Raw genomic sequence first — 17462 nt, forward strand, 5'->3', positions numbered from 1 at the left:
ATCCTTGAGGAATCACCACAGTGTCTTCCACAATGGTTGCACTAATTTACACTCCCACCAACAGTGTAAAAGCTTTCCTATTTTTCCACAACTTCTCCAGGGGCCTGCTGAGGGGTTGGGGGCTGGGGGAGAGATAACATTAGGAGAAATACCTAATGTGGGTGATGGGTTGATGGGTGCAGCAAACCACCATGGTACGTGTATACCTATGTAACAAAACTGCCCCTTCTGCACATGTACCCTAGAACTTAAAGTATAATAAAAAAAATTAAAGCCATCATTATTAAAAAATATTTCATTGATCATAGTTCTGAAGTACCTTTTTGTCTGTTGGGTTAGCTCTGTTTCTTTGGGTGATGTTTCTTAATCATATTAACACTACCCTTTTTTCCTGTAATTTTTATGTGTGAACTCATGTTTGAATTTAAATTTTCCTGAAATCCTTCAGTTGACTTTATAAGTTTACCTTAATGCATTAATTTCTTCAAAACCACATCCCCTTTCACTACCTTAAGGTCTAATTTCTGTGCTGTTACTTCTATCTTCCCTGTTTAACACTGTCCAGCAGTTTTCTGAAAAGGCATTAGTATGTCATTTTCCGCTTCGATAAATTTCAACTTTGCCCTCCACCTCTCCTGGCTACTTCATAGACTCTTCCACCAAAATTTACCTTTTTCACACTTAAACACAACCATGCTTATACTCATTGCCCCTCAATATTTGCAGAATTTGGTACAGTATGCATTATCCTTAAGTTCTAATTATTTAAAATAATTATGTCATGCTTTTGTCTGAGTAAATTCATAATGAGAAAAATATATTGTGAGTAAAAAGTTGGACCAAAGCCAATGGATATTTTGTGCCCAGCTATTTTTATGCAACATATGCCCTAAGGGCTGCATGGGAGCAGCAGAACTAACATGACTCCTACAGTAGTTTGCACATTTTCACAATTTTCCAAGTGCTTCATTTTGGTGTTGATGCTTAAAATGTCCCTGTTTAGTGGATAGAACAAGCATTACTTTATTCAATTTACAGTTGAGAAAACAATGAATTACTTCTCTATCATAATAGAAAAATCATGAATTATTCTCAGACTTATTGATTCTAAATTCAGTAAATTTCATTTATGCTATGATATTATTTCTCTTAGTAGTAACACCATGTATTAAATAAATACATAAATATAGGTATGTGTGTGTACTGTGTGTATAAATCTGTGTGAATGTGTGTATTTATGGGTTGGGATACATATATACACACACATATCCATACACAGATAAATGTGTGTGTGTGCATGTTTGTTTGTGTTTGTTGAGATGAAGTCTTCCTCTGTCTCCCAGGCTGCAGTGTAGTAGCATGATCTCGGCTCACTGCAACCTCTGCCACCAAGGCTCAAGCAATTCTCCCTCTCCCACTTTAACCTTCTGAGTAGCTGGGACTACAGGTGGGTGCAACCATGACAAGCTATTTTTTGTATTTTTTGTAGAGATGGGGTTTCACCACGTTAGCCAGGCTGGTCTCAAACTCCTGCCTCAGCCTCCCAGTGTTGGGATTACAGGTGTGAGCCACTGTGCCCAGTTATTTAAGGACAAACAGTAACAAGCAATAAAATTCAAAATCAGCTTCTTATCCAGAAATCGGCCTCCCTAAAAAAGTGTAACACAATTGTCTGATTAACTTAGAAGAATGACATATTTCAAGAGGTAGATAAGATGTATTACAAAGAATACATTTTCAGTGACAAAGAAACTTACTATTTAATGTTATCCTAGGAAGTTAAAATGTAAAAAAAATTGCTTCAGCTTTACAGCACAAAAGGTATGCACACATAGAATATTACTTTCCTTTCTGCTGACACCTCCTGGATAAGCAGACAATGTAAAAAATTTGTTAAATTCATTACCTATAATGTATATAAAAAATTCTAAACTCAAGAGAGATTAATTGATTTGTTAAGGTAATAAAAATTTTTATTATGAGGCCTAGACTAGGACTTGTCTCTAAAATACAAATAGGTTATATTTTCACTACCACATAATTCCTTGACCCAGGGGAAAAGTTAATGTCTTTAACCAGTCAATGAGCTCTTACCTTGCACAAAACAAAGACAATAAATAATCAGGCAAGGAGTGGTACCATTAACTGGAATGGCAAAATCTAGAAGAGAAACAAGCATGAGAGCAAAAATAGATGAGTTTTTTGGTAGACATCTGGGCAAATATAAATATATCTAAGGACTTGTACAATCTTATTAGTAATATTCCTCTGCGCAATATTCTTTTTGGCTGGGCACGGTGGCTCACACCTGTAATCCCAGCACTTTGGGAGGCCGAGGCAGGTGGATCACAAGGTCAAGAGATGGAGACCATCCTGACCAACACGGTGAAATCCTGTCTCTACCAAAAATACAAAAATTTGCTGAGCGTGGTGGCACGTGCCTGTAGTCCCAGCTACTTGGGAGGCTGAGGCAGGAGAATCACTTGAACGCAGGAGGTGGAGGGTTGCAGTTAGCTGAGATCATGCCACTGCACTCCAGCCTGTTGAGAGAGCAAGACTTCATCTCAAAAAAAAAAAAAAAAAAGACAAATGAAAAAAAAATACAAGATGTTTTTCCTATATGAACACAAACAAACCTGTATTTCTTACTCTTTATAATATTTGCATGGTATTCTATTGCAACAATGTACCATATTAAATTTAAACAATTTCCTATTGACAGATTTTCTTTAGATTTTTGTTACTATAAATAATACTGAATATCTATATTCAAATAACTCAGCATACTTTTGTAAATATATTTGGAGCATTAATTCTGGCAGTTTTATTTACATACAGTAAAATTCAGCCATGTAAAGAATACACATTGGGCCGGGCGCGGTGGCTCAAGCCTGTAATCCCAGCACTTTGGGAGGCCGAGGCAGGCGGATCACAAGGTCAGGAGATCAAGACCATCCTGGCTAACACGGTGAAACCCCGTCTCTACTAAAAAGTACAAAAAACTAGCCGGGCGAGGTGGCGGGGGCCTGTAGTCCCAGCTACTCGGGAGGCTGAGCAGGACAATGGCGTGAACCCGGGAGGCGGAGCTTGCAGTGAGCTGAGATCCGGCCACTGCACTCCAGCTTGGGCGACAGAGCGAGACTCCATCTCAAAAAAAAAAAAAAAAAAAGAATACACATTGGATGAATTTTCACTGATTGTATTGCCATGTAACCACCACCACAATCTCAGTGTGGATATGTTCACACCCAGACAGTTTCTGTGTAGTACTTCGCAGTCTCTTACCATTTATCCTAGAATTAGGTAACTGTTGATCTCACCTGTCACTGTAATTTTGCCTTTTCCATAATTTTATATGAATGGGGTCATAACTTGTACTCTTTGATATTTCTTTTATTTAGCATTCTGCTGCTGAAATTAAATTTTTGTTTTGTGTATATTGGTAGTTGTTCTTTGGATTGCTGACAACAATATTGAGCCTTCCAATTCAACATGGTTTATTGCTTCATTTGTTTATGTCTTTATTTACCAACATTTTGTAGGTTCAATATAAAGGTTTATATATGAATACATACACATATCATGTGCTATATATGTGTGTGTACATTTACATGTATATGTGTACAAGCCATATATACATGTGATTTTGTGTTTACATTTAAGTAGCATAGTTGATGGAGCTAGTTTAAAATAATTTTCTCTCTCTCTCTTTTTTTTTTTTTTTTAGATGGAGTCTCACTCTGTCTCCAGGCTGGAGTGCAGTGGCGCGGTCTTGGTTCACTGCAACCTCCAACTCCCCGGTTCAAGCTAATCTGCTGCCCCAGCCTCCTGAGTAGCTTAGATTACAGGCACATGCCACCACATCCAGCTAATTTTTGTATTTTTAGTAGAGACAGGATTTCACCGTGTTGGCCAGGATGGTCTTGATCTTCTGACCTCATGATTCATCTGCCTTGGCTTCCCAAAGTGTTGGGATTACAGGCGTGAGCCACCGCACCTGGCCTCATTGCAATTTCTAATTCCCTGTGCTAGTATGTAGAAATGCAACTGATCTTTGTATATTGACTTTGTACTCTTTGACCTTGTTAAACTCACATGGAAGTTTAAATAGCTCACTTGTAGATTGCTGAGAATTTTCTACTTTTATGATGATGATCATGTTGTTAATCTTATTTTTCAATCAATACATACTTACTTATTTATTACCATGGCTAGGACCATCAATACAATGTTGGGTAAAAAGGGTGAGAGTCGAAACTCTTGCCTTGCTTCTGATATTAATGGAGAAAAAACTCTATTTTCTATTATCAATATATTTCTGAGTCTTTGCTTACCTGAGAATGTCTTTATTTTGCCTTTACTTTTGAAAAAATAACTGTTTTGGGTATAGAATTATTGTTTGAAGATTCAGACCCAGCCTCCAGTATTTTGGATACCATCCCATTTTTCTGACCATTGTAGTGTCATTGTTCCCCTGTACATGATGAGTCCATGTTTTTCCTGCTGCTTGCAAGATTTTCTTTTTGGCCTTGGATTCATCAGTTTGGCGATAATATGTCTATGTGTAGATCACTTTGTATTTAACCTATTGTGAGCTTCTTGGGCCTGAAGATCCATGTTTTTCAATCAATTTAAAACTTTAGCTTGCATTACTTCTTCGTGTATTTATTTCTTTCTCTTTCTCTAAAGATCTCTTGTCCTTTTGGGTCATCCATTTTACAATTATTGGTACATTAAAGGGTATAAAATACCTAGGAATACAACTTACAAGGGATGTGAAGGACCTCTTCAAGTAGAACTACAAACCACTGCTCAAGGAAATAGCAGAATACACAAACAAATGGAAAAGCATGCCATGCTCATGGATAAGAAGAATCAATATCATGAAAATGGCCATACTGCCCAAAGTAATTTATAGATTCAATGCTATCCCCATCAAGCTACCATTGACTTTCTTCACAGAATTGGAAAGTACTACTTTAAATTTCATATATTCCAAAAAAAGCCTGCATAGCCAAGAAAATCCTAAGCATAAACAAAAAACAAACAATCAGAAAAAAAAAAAAAAAAAAAGCTGGAGCATCATGCTACCTGACTTCAAACTATGTTATAAGGCTACAGTAACAAAAACAGCATGGTACTGGTACCAAAACAGATGTATAGACCAATGGAACAGAACAGAGGCCTCAGAAATAACACCACACATCTACAACCATCTGATCTTTCACAAACCTGACAAAAGCTAGCAATGGGGAAAGGATTCCCTATTGAATAAATGGTGTTGGGAAAACTGGCTAGCCATATGCAGAAATCTAAGACTGGACTTCTTCCTTACACCTTATACAAAAATTAACTCCAGATGGATTAAAACTTAAATGTAAGACCTAAAACCACAAAACCCTAGAAGAAAACCTAGGCAATACCATTGAGAATATAGGCATAGGCAAAGACTTCATGACTAATTCACCAAAAGCAATGGCAACAAAAACCAAAATAGACAAATGGGATCTAATTAAAATAAAGAGCTTCTGCAGAGCAAAACAAACTATCATCAGAGTGAACAGGTAACCTATAGAATGGGAGAAAATTTTTGCAATCTATCCATCTGACAAAGGGCTAATACCCAGAATCTACAAAGAACTTACAAATTTACAAAAAAAAAAAAAAAAAACACATCAGAAAGTGGGCAAAGGATATGAACAGACACTTCTCAATGGAAGACTTTTATGCAGTCAACAAACATATGAAAAAATGCTCATCATCACTGGTCATTAGAGAAATACAAATCAAAACCACAGTGAGATACCATCTCATGCCTGTTAGAATGGTGATCATTAAAAAGTCAGGAAACAACAGATGCTGGAGAGGATGTGGAGAAATAGGAACGTTTTTACACTGCTAGTGGGAGTGTAAATTAGTTCAACCATTGTGGAAGACAGTATGGCAATTCCTCAAGGATCTAGAACTAGAAATACCATTTGACCCAGCAATCTCATTACTGGGTATATACCCAAAGGATTATAAATCATTCTACTATAAAGACACATGCACATGTATGCTTATTGTGGCACTGTTCACAATAGCAAAGACTTGGAACCAACCCAAATGGCCATCAATGACAGACTGGATAAAGAAACTGTGGCACATACACACCATGGAATACTATGCAGCCATAAAAAAGGATGAGTTCATGTCCTTTGCAGGGACATGGATGAAGCTGGAAACCATCATTCTCAGCAAATTGACACAGGAACAGAAAACCAAACACTGTATGTCCTCACTCATAAATGGGAGTTGAATAATGAGAACACATGGACACAGGGAGGGGAACATCACACACTGTGGCCTGTCGGGGGCAGGTGTGGGGGTTAGGGCGGGATAGTATTAGGAGAAATACCTAATGTAGATGATGGGTTGATGGGTGCAGCAAACCAACATGGCACATGTATACCTATGTAACAAACCTGCATGTTCTGCACATGTACCCCAGAATTTATAGTATACAAAAAAAGAACACTTAAAAAAGGAAATACAGTTATTACTAATAAAGCGTTTTTGAATATATCATGTAACATGATTTATAAATAAGTCAAAATTATGCATATGAAATATACATCGTATGTAGTAATTAAAAAACAATGTTTCACAAGTTGTTGAATTTCTGTTCTTCTTCAGTATTTTTTCTGTTTCTTGATAATTGGATAACTTCTCTTAATCTGTCTTCAAGTTTATTGATTCTTCTGATATTTCAAATATGCTATTCAGTCCCTGTAATGAATTTTGCATGTCAGTTATTATAGTGCAACTTTCACCTTGAGAATTCCATTTATAATTTTTTGTCTATATTATCATTAAACATGGTCTGCTTTAGTTCTTTGGACCTCTTTATAATAGTTGCAATGGAATTTTGTCATCTAAATCCAACATCTGGAAACATTCAGAGTCAGTCTCTGTTGATAACTATTGTGTATGGGTGCTCTATGGGTGCTGGTGATGGTTTCCTTTTCATGTCTCGTTTTTTATTGAATACTGGATATTTTAGCTAATGTGATACTCTGAATTCTGACATTCTCTTCTCTGTGTGTTGCTTTGTTTTGCGATTTAATAACTTGCCTAGACTTAATCTATAAAGTCTGTCTTCCACAGACTGGAATTTAGTTCTAAATATCCATGGTCTCTGATGTGTGTGTGTGTGTGTGTGTGTGTGTGTGTTTACTTTTAAGCTTTAAGTCTACTTTTACAAAGGTCAACATAAGTTTTGATCAATCCAAAATTTGGTGGAGGTTGTGCTGAAACACCTTGAGCTTATAAGATTCCCAGTATGCTTACAGATCTATGTGTTAGCTGGGGAGCAAGTGTAAGCATAATAACTGTTTTAAAGTCTCCTGCAGCTTCTACTTTCTCCATCACTCTCGCTCTCACATGTTGTCCACACATGCAGACAGTGTTTGTTATCAAGGATGTGTGGCTGGCCTCGTCCCTTTCTATGAACTGCTGCACCAGCACACTGCCTTCAGTCTACACAGGGTGCCATGGAGATTAGCAAGCCCCCTACAACTGTCTCACCACTCAGAACTCCCAGCCGAACTCCCAGCTAGTCCACTATCTGTTGCTTTCCACTAATTAGGCCTTCAAGCCATTGATACTCCTTGTCCACTTGCCCCATTATCCCAGGCATTGTTACAATATTATATTATTCTTGTTTCTTTAAAAGAGAGACCAAGAGTGAGAGAAAGTGAGAATAAAAGGAAGAGAGACTTTCAATTAAGTTTTCTTATTATCTGTAGCATTTTAAAATTTTCTTCCTATGGGTCCTGTGCATTTCTATAAGTAAATTCCTAATTGTTTCATAGTTTTAGTTGCCATATAAATGGGATTTTTTTTATTATAAGCATCATACTATTTTAATGGTTCAAGAAAATTTTTAGTATAAAATCATAGCATTTCTAACAATGAAAAGATTGTTATTTTCATCGTATTACTGCTTGCTCATAAAATACTATAATTGTCATCCTAAATTCAAACACAACTTCAGAATAAGGGTAATATAAACTCTATTCAAATATCATAAATATTTTATTATGCAGTTAATATCTTATTTATATTTTTATAACATCTTTAGAGATTTGAGCATCTGGACTTGCCTTGAAAAGGGAATTAGTGTGTGTGTGTGTGTGTGTGTGTGTGTGTGTGTATGTGTGTACTGAAGGCTGTCAGTGCAGACTAATAAAGGAGCTTTACCCAAAATTGAATCTTTGCATTTTACAGATGAGAATTTTAAATATTGACAAAGGGAAGAGTGTATTATACCGTTGCAATTATAGCATTTTAGATACAAATGAATTTAAATACTACAAATTCTTCTACTTATTAAGGCACAATAGGTTTTGTTCATTTTCATAGAATATGGGAAACAAAATTAAGAAACAGGCAATTTCTAAATTTCTTAAAGGCCAAAGTCAAAATGGAACTATAAGCAATTATAAACTCAGTCACACATTCATTTCCTACTTAACAACTAGGCATGTTCTCTGTTCTCTTCTATACTTTTGTGTGTGTTTCAGAGATTGGGTTTAAATTCTGAAGAACACATTTCCCAGAATTTTTACTAGTAAATTCTAATTTACATTCCGTCAGTCAGAGTGACTACCATAAGATATGGAAGTAGGAGGATGGCAGAATTCTTATTACGCCTGTAGCATCTTTGCCCAGCACAGGACTTTGGCACCTGCACACAGAAGGCCTTTCAACAGCTTTCCTAAATTTTCCCAGGAATCACTTGCTTTAGTACTATAAGGTCTGATATTCCTGCAGTGATTCATATAACTTCATACTTCCTCAGGATTCTTTTTCTGACCTCTACAATGTTATTCCTTACAAGCATATTGTAAGTACCTAATTTCTTGTTTTGAATTCTTGAGATATTTTCCAGAGCAAATTCCTGATACGGCATTTAGAGATTCACAAAATAGTTGGAACCTAAGATTGAATATACGGCAGATGCATTTACTGTTCAACTACTATTCATGTGCTCCCTCACGTTGCCCATATTATTTTCAATTACTTGGGTTCCGATGTTTAGTTTTGCCATGGGCTCTAGGAGGAAGTTCTTGACATAGCCTCTGGTATAAAAACCAGAATATTAAATCATTTGTTCTCCAATGGCCTACATGTGTTCTTATAGGCAAAATACCGTTTTGTCCTGAAGGATCAGGTAGGTACCTGTTCTGGCCCTTTGAACAGTGTTGCACTAAGGCCCAAAGTTAGATGTCAATGAATACCAAGGGTGATCTTTTACTCATTTGATTTTACTTGTATTTCCAATGCAATAGAAATGATTTCATACTGTGTTTATGATTCATAATTACACATAGTTCACACTCACAAAAATAAATGTGTACAGTTTATAAAATAGTATAAAAAGCATTTATTATATGTTTATGGATTTATTATAGAAAATAATCTGTATTATTATATTATTATTGTCTATAGATAATAAGTATGTCCTTGAGATACAAATTAAGACTTCCATGGCTCTATTAGTATTGTAAAAATTCTCTGCAATTTTTCTTTCATTCAGCAAATATCTTTTAAGCACCATCTCTGTACTAGACATTGTTCTAAGTACATTGATGTATGACCATATATGGTAGTCATCTTGGTCTGCCATAACATGATACCACAGACTGGGTGGCTTAAACAACAAAAGTTTATATTTTCAGAGTTCTGGAGTCTGGAAGTCCAAGATCAAGGTGTCAACAGAGTTGCTTTCATTCCAAGGCCTCTCTTCCTGACTAACAGATGGTGCCTTCTTGCTGTATCCTCGCATGGCCTTTTCTCTGCACACTCACAGAAAGAGAAAGGACGTTGGTGTCTCTTCTTCTCGTAAGGACACAAACCCCATCAGATCAGAGATCCATTCTCATGACCTTAATTACCTCCGTAAAGGCTCTATCTCCAAAAACAGTCACATTGGGGGTTAGGGCTTCAGTGTGTGAATTTAGCGGAGACACAATTTGGTTCATAATATCACAAAAGAAAATTATTTTCTCAAAAGGAGTCTACATTAAGGAAGTTGTAAAATATTTGGTTTCTAAAATGAAGCAAGGCTTAGGAAGAACACAAGTTTCTGTCATTTAAAATACCTAATGCTACAGAAAGAATTTCAAATGAAAGTCTCCTAATTTTTAATATTAAAAATGTATTTACACAAATTATATAAAAGTAGTTTCGTGAACTTAATGATGCAAGTTTTTCTAGTTTTTACTTTCCAACACTTGACTAACTTTATTGCCAGTATTTTTCTCCTAGTTTCAAGATTTTAAAATGTACCTACAAAACTATCATCTTTAAAACGTAAAAATTATTCAGTGTATGCCAAAATAAAAATCAGCACTTAAAAGTTATTTGAGGGGTCATGTACTTTTAATCTTTGATATTAAGCAACTACTGAAACAAAGTGAATCTGACATTTTGTTGGACTAGCCTGTGTGAAAGAAGTATCTACTCTTTTGACTTTACATATTGTATCAGTTGGATTCATTAATTATGCCTGCATTTTGGAAAGTTTCCAGTCGCTTGTTATTCTGACATATGTCAAAGAATATAGGGTGATTTAACTATGGTGTCAAATAAAAAAAGCAGCAGAAGAAAAATTTCAGGTCCCAAGAGAACTGTGATACTTTAAAACAGAAAGGTTTATTATAAAATAAAATGTCTTTTATTCCCTATACTGATAAGAAGGAAAAATGGTTGTTTTACATATTATCTCATTATTTTATAGCCATATGACATTAAAACAAAGTGAAAATTCAATAATTTTGATATTCCTTTTTTCCTGCTTCAATTAAAAACCCATTCTCTTTACTTCTAACATAACATTTTTGATATGCTTATATTTCCTATGTGTACCTAAAGAACATTCATTCTTTTCTTTTTTATGTTATAACAAGAGATAAAATAATAAAAAGAAGACAATTTTTTGGTAACTCATCACTTAAGGCAAAATGTGTTCTTTTCACCTTAGTCTTTATTAGTGGTTCTCAAACTCTAGTGTGCATCAAAATTGGCTGCAGGACTTGGGAAAGCACAGATTGCTGTGGTCCATCCCCCGAGTTTCTGCTTCATAGGTCTGGAGTGAGAGGTGTCTTTTTATCTTTCTTCTATATTTTCCATCATTTTCTCTTTCTCTGCCTAATTCTGGGCAATTTCTTCATATCTCTCTTATAGTTCACTTATTCACTCATCAGTTATGTCATCAGTAAATATTTCTGAGCAAATGAGTAATTGTTCAGCTCATTTTAGGAGTTGCTTTGCTCATGTATTAATCCAGACCCATGTGTTGTTGTGCCCTAGGGTAGGTAACACAAGTCCTACATTGTTCCTGAGTCATTTATTCATACACTCTCTAGCAGCCCAGTCCTTCCAGGAAAGAAGTCCCCTCTTGGGCCATCTTTTTGTCATGTTACCCTGATACAGTGGCCTGGTCTCCTTTGTGCCAACTGCTTCACTAGTTTTACTAGTTTTCCATTGCTGTGTAATCACCACAGACTTGGTGCCTTCAAACAATCTAAATCTATGATCTCACAACTTCCTTGGGTCTGGAATCTAGGTATAGCATAGCCCGATTCTCTGATGAAGATCTTACAAGGTTGCAATGAAGGTGTGGGCCGGGTTTTGTTCTCATCTGGAGGAATGACTGGGGGGAAATATCTGCTTCCAATCTAATTCAGGTTGTAGGCAGAATGTATTTCCTTGTAACTATAGCACAAGGCTCACTGATCCTAGAAGCCACCTGCAGTTACCTGCCACATGGCCCTCCTATAGGCAGTTCAGAGCATAGCAGCTGGCTTCTTCGCAGCCAGCAGGAGAGTCTCTTGCTCTAGTCGGTTAAGATGGAATCTTATATAACATAGCATACACATGAGACTGATACCCCTCAGCTTTTTTATGTGATGTAACCTAACCAAGGCAGTGACACTTACACATCATTGCTATATCCTATTGGCTAGAAGCAAATAACAGATTCTGCCCAGACACAAGGGGAATAAATTACCCAGCAGGAAACCCCAAAGGGTGAAGATCATGATGGCCATCTTAGAACTTTTCCTGCCATATTAGATTTTTTGCAATAGCATCTTCCGTATATTTGGCTCTGCTAGATAAAATCATCTTCCTCACAGCACGAATGGCTGATCTCCTTGTTCCTGCTTCACCTCAGAGTGCAGTTCTAATTTTTAGTCCCTGCCTCATCCAAAAAGTGTCAGTCTGACATTAAGTCTTAGCAATGTATCACAATCTCTCTACTATATGGAAATTCTGATATAGGGGAAAGAATACAGACTTTAAAGTAAATGACATTGTCCTCTCATTCCAGCTTGAAAATTATAAGATGTAGAAAAATTTGGCAGTTTTTTCATCTCTCAATCTCAGCATAATAATCTATAATGTGATGATGTGAACAACAAACTAGGAAAAATGTGTTAATCCAAAAAGAAAAGCATTTAGCATATGGCCTGCACCTAATAATTGATAATTACCATCTCTTTTATTAATTCCCATGTTTCACAGGTGATGTCTTACATGGGTCTAAAGCAAAGCTAGAAAAAAATATCACATGAATGCTTAGAGCTGTTTTACACCAGTAACTTGATATTATGTGCTTTGCTCTTTATAGGAAGAAGTCAAAATTTGAATCACCGGTGTTGTATGCCCATCATTTATTTTTACTTTTTTAAGTATACGTTAAATTCTAGGGTACATGTGCACAATGTGCAGGTTTGTTAGTTATGTATACATGCGCCATGTTGGTGTGCTGCACCCATTAACTCGTCATTTACATTAGGTATATATCCTAATGCTATCCCTCCCCCCTTCCCCCACCCCAGGACAGGCCCTAGTGTGTGATGTTCCCAAACCCTGTGTCCATGTGTTCTCATTGTTCAGTTCCCACCTACGAGTCAGAATATGTGGTGTTTGGTTTTCTGTCTTTGTGACAGTTTGCTGAGAATGATGATTTCCAGCTTCATCCATGTCCCTACAAAGGACATGAACTCATCCTTTTTTATGGCTGCATTGTATTCCATGGTGTATAGGTGCCATATTTTCTTAATCCAGTCTATCATTGATGGACATTTCCAAGTCTTTGATATTGTGAATAGTGCTGCAATAAGCATGTGTCTTTATAATCCTTTTTTATAAATCAAGCAGTGTGATTTATAATCCTTTGGGTACATACTCAGTAATGGGATGACTGGGTCAAATGGTATTTCTAGTTCTAGATCCTTGAGGAATTGCTACACTGTCTTCCACAATGGTTGAACTAGTACAGAGTCCCACCAACAGTGTAAAAGTGTTCCTATTTCTCCACATCCTCTCCAGCACCTGTTGTTTCCTGATTTTTTAATGATCCCTATTCTAACTGGTGTGAGATGGTACCTCATTGTGGTTTTGATTTGCATTTCTCTGATGGTCAGTGATGATGAGCATTTTTTCAAGTGTTTATTGGCTGTATAAATGTCTTCTTCTGAGAAGTATCTGTTCATATCCTTTGCCCACTTTTTGATGGGGTTATTTTTTTCTTGTAAATTTGTTTGAGTTCTTTGTATATTCTGGATATTAACCCTTTGTCACATGAATAGATTGCAAAAATTTTCTCCCATTCTGTAGGTTGCCTGTTCACTCTGGTGGTAGTTTCTTTTGCTGTGCAGAAACTCTTTGGTTTAATTAGATCCCATTTGTCAATTTTGGCTTTTGTTGTCATTGCTTTTGCTGTTTTAGACATGAAGTACTTGCCCATGCCTATGTCCTGAATGGTATTGCCTACGTTTTCTCCCAGGGTTTTTATGGTTTTAGGTCTAACATTTAAATCTTTAATCCATCTTGAATTAATTTTTGTATAATGTGTAAGGAAGGGATTCAGTTTCAGCTTTCTACATATGGCTAGCCAGTTTTCCCAGCACGATTTATTAATAGGGAATCCTTTCCTCATTTCTTGTTTTTGTCAGGTTTATCAAAGATCAGATGGTTGTAGATGTGTGGTATTATTTCTGAGGGCTCTGTTCTGTTCCATTGGTCTATATCTCTGTTTTGATATCATTACCATGCTGTTTTGGTTACTGTAGCCTTGTAGTATAGTTTGAAGTCAGGCAGTGTGATGCCTCCAGCTTTATTCTTTTGGCTTAGTGTTGCTTTGGCAATGCGGGCTCTTTTTTAGTTTCATATGAACTTTAAAGTAATTTTTTCCAATTCTGTGAAGAAAGTCAGTGTTAGCTTGATGGGGATAGCATTGAAATTATAAATTATCTTGGGCAGTATGGCCATTCATGCTATTGATTCTTCATATCCATGAGCATGGAATGTTCTTCAGTTTTTCTGTGTCCTGTTTCATTTCGTTGGGCAGTGGTTTGTAATCCTCCATGAAGAGTTCCTTCATATCCCTTGTCAGTTGGATTCCTAGGTATTTTATTCTCTTTGCAGCAATTGTGAATGGGAGTTCACTCATGATTTGGTTCTCTGTTTATCTGTTATTGGTGTATAAGAAAGCTTGTGATTTTTGCACATTGATTTTGTATCCTGAGACCTTGCTGAAGTTGTTTATCAGCTTAAGGAGATTTTGGGCTGAGATGATGGGGTTTTCTAAATTTACAGTCATGTCATCTGCAAACAGGGACAATTTGATTTCCTCTTTTCCTAATTGAATACCCTTTATTTCTTTCTCCTGCCTGATTGCCCTGGCCAGAACTTCCAACACTATGTTGAATAGGAGTGGTGAGAAAGGGCATCTCTGTCCTGTGCCAGTTTTCAAAGGGAATGCTTCCAGTTTTTACCCATTCAGTGATATTGGCTGTGGGTTTGTCATAAATAACTCTCATTATTTTGAGATATATCCCATCACTGCCTAACTTATTGAGAGTTTTTAGCATGAAGGGTGGTTGAATTTTGTCAAAGGCCTTTTCTGGGTCTATTGAAATGATCATGCGGTTTTTGTCTTTGGTTCTGTTTATATGCTGGATTACATTTATTGATTTGCATATGTTGAACCAGCCTTGCATCCCAGGGATGAAGCCCACTTGATCGTGATGGATAAGCTTTTTGATGTGCTGCTGGATTCGGTTTGCCAGTATTTTATTGAGGATTTCTCCATCAATATTCATCAGGGATACTGGTCTAAAATTCTCTTTTCTTGTTGTGTCTCTGCCAGGCTTTGGTATCAGGATGAGGCTGGCCTCATAAAATGAGTTAGGGAGGATTCCCTCTTTTTCTGTTCATTGGAATAGTTTCAGAAGGAATGGTACCAGCTCCTCCTTCTACCTCTGGTAGAATTTGGCTGTGAATCTGTCTGGTCCAGGACTTTTTTTGGTTCGTAGGCTATTAATTATTGCCTCAATTTCAGAGCCTGTTATTGGTCTATTCAGGGATTCAATTTCTTCCTGGTTTGGTCTTAGGAGGGTGTATGTGTCCAGGAATTTATCCATTTCTTCTAGATTTTCTAGTTTATTTGCATAGAGGTGTTTATAGTATTTTCTGATGGTAGTTTGTATTTCTGTGGGATCGGTGGTGATATCCCGTTTATCATTTTGTATTGCGTCTATTTGATTCTTCTCTCTTTTCTTCTTTATTAGTTTTGCTAGCGGTCTGTCAATTTTGTTGATCTGTTCAAAAACCAGCTCCTGGATTCATTGATTTTTGAAGGGTTTTTTGTGTCTCTATCTCCTTCAGTTCTGCTCTGATCTTTGTTATTTATTGCCTTCTGCTAGCTTTTGAATGTGTTTGCTCGTGCTTCTCTAGTTCTTTTAATTGTGATGTTAGAGTGTCAATTTTAGATCTTTCCTGCTTTCTCTTGTGGACATTTAGTGCTATAAATTTCCCTCTACACACCACTTTAAATGTATCCCAGAGATTCTTGTATGTTGTATCTGTGTTCTCATTGGTTTCAAAGAACATCTTTATTTCTGCCTTCATTTCGTTATGTACCCAGTAGTCATTCAGGAGCAGGTTGTTCAGTTTCCATGTAGTTGAGTGGTTTTGAGTGAGTTTCTTAATCCTAGTTTGATTGCACTGTGATCTGAGAGACAGTTTCTAGTTTGATTGCACTGTGATCTGAGAGACAGTTTGTCTTAATTTCTGTTCTTTTCCATTTGCTGAGGAGTGCTTTACTTCCAACCATGTGGTCAATTTTGGAATAAGTGGGATGTGGTGCTGAGAAGAATGTATATTCCATTGATTTGAGGTGGAGAGTTCTGTAGATGTCTATTAGGTCCACTTGGTGCAGAGCTGAGTTCAGTTCCTGGATATCCTTGTTAACTTTCTGTCTTGTTTATCTGTCTAAAGTTGACAGTGGGGTGTTAAAGTCTCCCATTATTTTTGTGTGGGAGTCTAAGTCTCTTTGTAGGTCTCCAAGGACTTGCTTTATGAATCTTGGTGCTCCTTTATTGGGTGCATATATATTTAGAATAGTTAGCTCTTCTTGTTGAATTGATCCCTTTGCCATTATGTAATGGCCTTCTTTGTCTCTTTTGTTCTTTGTTGGTTTAAAATCTGTTTTATCAGAGACTAGGATTGCAATCCCTGCCTTTGTTTTGTTTTCCATTTGCTTGGTAGATCTTCCTCCATCCCTTTATTTTAAGCCTATGAGTGTCTCTGCATGTGAGATGGGTCTCCTGAATACAGCATACTGATGAGTCTTGACTATCCAGTTTGCCAGTCTGTGTCTTTTAATTGGAGCACTTAGCCTATTTATATTTAAAGTTAATATTGCTATGTGTGAATTTGATCCTATCATTATGATGTATGTACATCATTTTACCCAACTGAATTCACCTACTATTTCACTCCTCTATTTTAAGTAGACACAAATTCACATATTTACATGATTAATAACTTAGTAGATTAATTGGCATACTTTTGGCAATGCTTATAAAAGTAAGAACAGATATATCTCTGGATTTTAAACCAGAAAGTTAGAAAATATAACTGCACAGGTCACTATGATCATTAAGTTCTTAATTTCATGTATTCATGAGTACTGTTGAATATGGAAACTTGCTGTATCTTAAAAGAAGACCAAAGGTAGGGTCAATATCAGCAAGAAAGTAGTTGCAGTTGCTGGTAACAAAAGGGAAGTTAAAGGTGGCTTACTTTATCCTAACATAAAAAATTGTCTGAGGTGGGGCAGCCCCATAAAAGGCAAGATTGATTTGTGGTCATCAGGGTTCAGAGGTTTCATTAACAAAGTATGAGGAAAGAATCAATCATAGACTGCTCATCTTGGCCATGGTCTATTCCTTTGGGCAAATATTTTTTTTCCATATGTGGACAACCTCAAAATTTAGTCTCCTCCATATCTGTGCAGTCCTCTTCATTACTTCTAGACAGTGTTTCTTTTGAATCAGTTACCTATAAGCTAATAGAAAAATGTTTAACTCATTCAATAAACAATGATGAGAGAGGAAGACAGAATT

The sequence above is a fragment of the Trachypithecus francoisi genome, unplaced genomic scaffold, assembly GCF_009764315.1.
Source record: "Trachypithecus francoisi isolate TF-2019V2 unplaced genomic scaffold, Tfra_2.0 Lachesis_group9, whole genome shotgun sequence".
In the NCBI taxonomy this organism is placed as follows: domain Eukaryota; kingdom Metazoa; phylum Chordata; class Mammalia; order Primates; family Cercopithecidae; genus Trachypithecus; species Trachypithecus francoisi.